Source organism: Procambarus clarkii, chromosome 30 (genome assembly GCF_040958095.1).
Source record: "Procambarus clarkii isolate CNS0578487 chromosome 30, FALCON_Pclarkii_2.0, whole genome shotgun sequence".
Lineage (NCBI taxonomy): Eukaryota > Metazoa > Arthropoda > Malacostraca > Decapoda > Cambaridae > Procambarus > Procambarus clarkii.
The window spans coordinates 13,487,070-13,493,109 of NC_091179.1; the positions used below are offsets into that span (position 1 = coordinate 13,487,070).

The window sequence follows — 6,040 nt, forward strand, 5'->3', positions numbered from 1 at the left end:
ATGCTACACTGCCCCCACACCTTGTAAGGTATGCCTACTCAATACGCAACTAACGACATTATATTTGCTACCTTTCAAAATTATCTTTCAGGAAATACGCAATTCATGTTGTCTATAAACTAAGAGCTTATCCAGTATGCCTACTCACAGAACCAACATTTTTCATTAAGTTATGTTTATTCAAAACATTCGTGCGTGTGATCTTATTCTATCAATAAACTAGATTCTTAAAGCGTGTAGCAACCACTATTTTCATTTCATACTATCACATTCTATTTACTTTCAATCCTATCTGCACTCTTCAATCTTAGTCTAAGTCTTTATACAATTTAATACATCTATATATCAAAGTTAACAAATAGTACGATAATATTTCCTTTGTTTTTTATTAACATTTAATACATTCTTTTAAAGACATTGAAAACATTTAAGGTCCTTTGATTGTACATTTTACATCATACCTCAAACATTGTTTATGTTATTCCTTATTAGTCCTAAGATGAACTATACTTTAACATCAATTTCAAACATTGTATTTAATTAGCACTTATAATTTACCTTATGAACAATAAAAGCTAATGTGTATGCTCCTGGATTCTACATATCCAAGCAACTTCTATGTTGACATTACTTTCAATTCATTGTCATTAGCACAACAGGTGCTAAGATTTAAGAAACTTCACCTAAGCAATTCTATTTCACAAACGGTTATTTACCATTCTCAACTACATGACCTAAGTTTTCCTCCGCACATAATTATCAACACTAGCCACTTTTTTTTACATATTTCTCACCAAGTGACGCCCTTACGAGTAACCTCACCGTAAACTATTTACCAAACATCCTACGTTCACTTTTCCAGCTCTGACAATTTTGTACACTTTAACAAACCATACTGATCCTCCAGTGTCACTTGCTGCACCACATTACCCGAATGAAACTCCACCGCTAGGTCGTTCTGCTGCTTATCCACGTAGAGCCCGTCAAACCTATTAAAACAATTATCAAGTTAATATACATAAAATATATGTTCCGACGGTGTTCATAACTCACTTATGCATCGATCTATCCCTATCTTAATTATGCTATCCTCATTGCGGTTCAATCACTGCAAACCATTTCAACCATCACCCACCAAAAATCTGCTATCACATTAATACCGCTTTCAGACAACACTGCTCCCTTATTTACATCTCTTGATATGCTACATATTAATTCCCTCTACACATTCTTCTATCAATTACATTTACAAAAACGTTTTCTTAAATGGAAACCCATGATCTGAAATTCCCTGGACAGATGTAATAGGACCCATTATCAGCACAATTATATTTCTTTTATATCCCAGGGGCAAACTTGTTCTCTAAACACACTGCAAATAAAGGAACCTAGTCTATGAAACTAGTGATTTTAAAAGCCGTCAAACTTGCATCATTCAAGAACCAAAATCTACCTATTTTCACCTTCGTTCTTTCTTACACCGAGCTTTAAATTCCATTTTTCTACCGTTTCCCCATCTTTATGTACTTTATACAATATTGTGTTCATTCCTGTCTTGTAGGCTACCCATATGCTGCATTGTCCCTACTAATTTCTTAAACATTCAACCCGTCATTGTTATTATATTATCTCCTACCTGTCCTCTGGAATATACCTACAATTCATTTTTTTCTCTTGCATTGTAATTTTTTGCCTAGTATTAACCTACTTTCAATTTCTACATTAAGGACATGCCCAAAACACTACGCCCATACAAGTAAATGTGGGAAAGCAAGCAAATCCTGGCCGGGGAGGATTTACTGGGCGCAATTCCTTAACTGTAGCCTCTGTTTAACGCAACAGTAAAATGTGTACTTGGATGAAAAAACGATTCTTCGCGGCAGGGGATCGTATTCCAGGGACCATAGGATTAAGGACTTGCCCGAAACGCTACGCGTACTAGTGGCTGTACAAGAATGTAACAACTCTTCTATCTCAAAAAAAAAAAAGCAAGTAATTATCAAAATGCACCAAACCGGCAAGGCTATGTAATAAATGTAGGACAATTTTACCCAATATACCTATATTATCCAAGACGAGTATTATTTCTATATCATATCTACATCAAATATCAAATTCAGATCAATCTACAGATTCATTATAGATCTGCATCATACATGAAAATGCCACCTATGATCACGTAACCCATAGGGATCTTTGTTGCCTATGCGATTTCAAGGATCCAGAAGCTTCTAGAAGGATCTTTAATAAACTATTGGAACACCACATTCCCAGTAGAGATTAAATCTAATCTTACATTCAATAGTACTATCCAGTACTATGAATTATATATAGATTTTATTCTTATTATAATCAAACTATCAATCTTATGTCTACACATACAAAATACTCTATATTCATTGAAAGCTACCCCACTCAAAGCAGGGACGAGCCAAACTCTGGACTAAGCGATACATACAAGTGATGTTACATTAATGGATTGATATATAGATAGAGCTAGTACATACAATGCCTAAAGCCACTATTACGCAATGCGTTTCGGGCAAGAAAAACATTAATATCTAGAACTTAATACTAATTGAGCATAAAGAATATCACAGTTCTTGGCATACATTTTCCTATGGACACCTCATCCAATTATCGTTATCACGACTGATTACAACTGGGGGGAGTACCTCGACAATACATCTACAAGGAAAAATTCCTATGACATAACCGAGTTTAGAGTAGAGCACACGAGGTATCTCCACCGCCACTTGTCTAACGTATTGCAACTGCAATTAAGCCCATAATTAGCAACCCTACTAAAATTTAGTCTAGAGTTCCCATATAAAATATCGTGCCTAAACTCTACAAGTTATTCCGTCTGGCACAAAGGAAGCCGGCAGCCAGCAGTATGTTGTTTCGTGTATTAATTGGCCAATTATATGCTTGTATAACTAATATCCAACAAGTGTTTTATAGAGGCAACGCCTCATGTTTCAGTAACAATATCGTACAACATGACAATCTAGGACCCCAGAGGTTCAACGCCTCAAGTGTTCCAAGTCTGGGACGAGTTTTAGTCAGGCGACACCCTCTAAAATTTATATATCTATATATAAACTAACATTTTAACTTTACATTTGCTTTGTTACCTCTACTTCATAACTTGATCCATTTGATTTTATTCTTTAGTACTTAAACTACATTTAAGCTCATTAATATTATTCACAACTTAAGTTATATTTATAGTAACAACATTGCCTGTTGATAGTTATGGTGCTAGGCTGGACTATGTACACTTAAATACCCGCCATTAATAGAACTAGTGTTCACTTAGAACTATTTAAATATTATCGTTGTATAAACAATACAAGCTAATGCAAGCTTGGCCTGCAGGTGGATTGTGGAACTTATCTATTCACCCAACCAGCCCCTTACAGCTTCATTAGGAAGGCAAGGTAATTATCAAAAGGCACCAAACCGGGAAGGCCATGTAGCACCATCAAAGTCCGAAATAATCAGAGGGCGCTAAATATCACCAAGAATGCCAATACGAGAACAAAAACGCACAAGGCGAACGATATCAAAAGTATCCGATTCACCAAGAATTCTATCGAGGGACAAGTGACCGCGAGGGGCCTCATTAGGAAAAGCTAGGATTTACGAACCTACCGACTAATTTTTCATAGTTTTTATTTTTAATATAGTACAGGTCCCTAGGAGTTTCCCCCCCCCCCACAGTAATTACTATGCTATGTATCCTCAATCATAATGTACCTTCTATTATATAAAAGTAATAGATTTTGTAACTCGCACTTACTATTTAATCTTTAATGCACAGGAATTTTTAATTTATAACACTAAAACTCAACTCACTTCTCACGATAACTGAAGTTTTCCTCCTCCATAAGTAATAGCTGCAAACCTCCAGCAACATTATGCCCTAACATTTTCCTTTATCCCACCTCCAGGCATGTGTATTCACGCACCGAGATTGTTCTTGCCGCCCCTCGTTTCATGTATTTGAAACATTTTTAGTATAACGAGAATGAATGTTTATTCTAACTCATCTTGGCAACTCCCAAGCACATACTTTTATATATGCCATCAAAACTAAACTAATCAAACTACAACATTTTACTTACAATGTTACAAGATGTTCCACAGGATGGAGTGTCGAGTTGCCCGTGCCCTTCAAGATTGACAATCTGCATTCTAGAGCCAAATACAAGCTGGGATACCTTAAGTGCAGGAAAGGTGTTACAAGAACAATGGTGCCGCTTGAAGAGGCAACTGTTTCACGCAACTGAAAAAAAAGGTTATATCAGTTCGTGTCTTCGGGAAAAAATGTACAGTCTTTCCCTGAACGACTGCTTTTGGCAACGGGGAGCAGAGACCGTAGATAATTACTTTTCCTTAAGAAACTGCAAAAACAACTAACCGTCTGGGGTACTGTAGTGGTCCCCCGGAGATCTATACCCCACACCGGTAGTTTAAGCAAAACCTTCGAAAATTCTTTTAAAATATTACCAATTTACGATCAAAGTCCATTTACACTACTCTGCTGCAACAATATGCTTAATAAGGCAAGTTAACGTAAATATTGAAGCTTTTCATTCTTTTTAATTACGAAAAGGTTAAAGGATGACATTAGTTTGTTTATTATTTAACTAGTTTCTATAACAACCCATTTGTTAACCTTACAGGCTAGGGTTATAGGTAACCTACACGTTTCTACGTTACTTTCAAATTCAGAGCCTGCAACGATTTTTCCTGGTGGGGGGGGGGGGGGGGTTAAGCCAAACCCAATACACAAGCATCAGTAATGACACTTGTACCATCACTGCCAAGACCAAGGTCATTTACTTTATTTCCTTACTAGTAACACTAACCGTCTACATTTAACGTTGTCCCAAGTAACAAGTAATAGTACGTACATTCCTATATTACATAAAACCTTTTTGAACTAAAGCAATCTACTGTGAGATAAGTATCCGGAGACTAGCATCGATTTTTACTCTAGGCGCGTTTGTCAATTTTTCCACTGCCTTGTGTAGTACCCCCGACCCCCCCCCCCCCCACACCGGGCCGGTACTTTTCACTACTAACAACCGGTTATTAATCCTTCAGGTGCAATAACCAGCAACATTTATTCACTTGTTACCGATAAAACAAAATCATTAATACACAACCTTTTGAAATGCTAATCTAACCAAAGTACGATTAATATATACTTCACGAAGTTATATAATTAGCGTTGATGGTATGAACTAACACCATTGATGAATATACAAAATATTAACACTTTTATAAGTCTACTTATTTACTACAAACACATTCGGCAAGTTTAAATTTGGTTCATTCATTATATTAACCGCTTTTCGGATTTTCTATTTTAAAATTTAACATTCAGCAACCAAATTTTACACTTAAATATCACAAAACTAAGGCAAGCCAGACGTTAAGGGGTAACCTCTAGCATGATACATGTGGGGTAGAGGACCATCACAAGCCAATGTGTTTCCTATAGTGCCACACGCAGCCATATGCTAACTTAACCTTGTATTTCACGCCAATTCTAATGCTTATCCCCTCTATATACTTTTTCCAATATGGGGAACACGGGGATGTAACGCAATAATGGGTTAAGGGAGGTGGGGGGGATGTAACGCAACAAGGACCTGGATCCTCGACACAAAACTAACCTTCAAGAGACGAAGTTGGAACTGGACACCACAAGTGAGGTAAGACACACTGACCTGCTGCTAGTCTCATCGTACCTTTTATACCCAGTAGCCAACCAACCAAGGCCGCTGATTGGTTGTCATTCACCCTAAAACTCACCCCATTGGTCAACATTTTGCGAGTCTGAAGTGTCAATTATCAATGGCCAACAGCCACTCCTTCACTTCCCCAAACACCAACGACTCTCTTAATGAACCAATAATCATCCCCACCTTAAATGTTTAAAGTTTTTATTTTCAATATCTTATTTCACAAACCAATTACATCATTCTGTTGTAAATGTTCAAACACAACAACAGGTACAACACAC

At 36.8% G+C, this 6,040-nt stretch overlaps 1 long non-coding RNA gene across 1 annotated transcript; it reads right to left on the reverse strand.

The window, feature by feature from the left end:
* Positions 1-369: 369 nt before the first annotated feature.
* LOC123765620 (uncharacterized) lies at positions 370-5,734 on the reverse strand. The gene is made up of 3 exons (XR_011230022.1): positions 5,691-5,734; positions 4,131-4,291; positions 370-989 (listed from the first exon to the last, which is right to left on the reverse strand). It is a non-coding gene; the product is annotated as an uncharacterized lncRNA (long non-coding RNA).
* Positions 5,735-6,040: the final 306 nt, after the last annotated feature.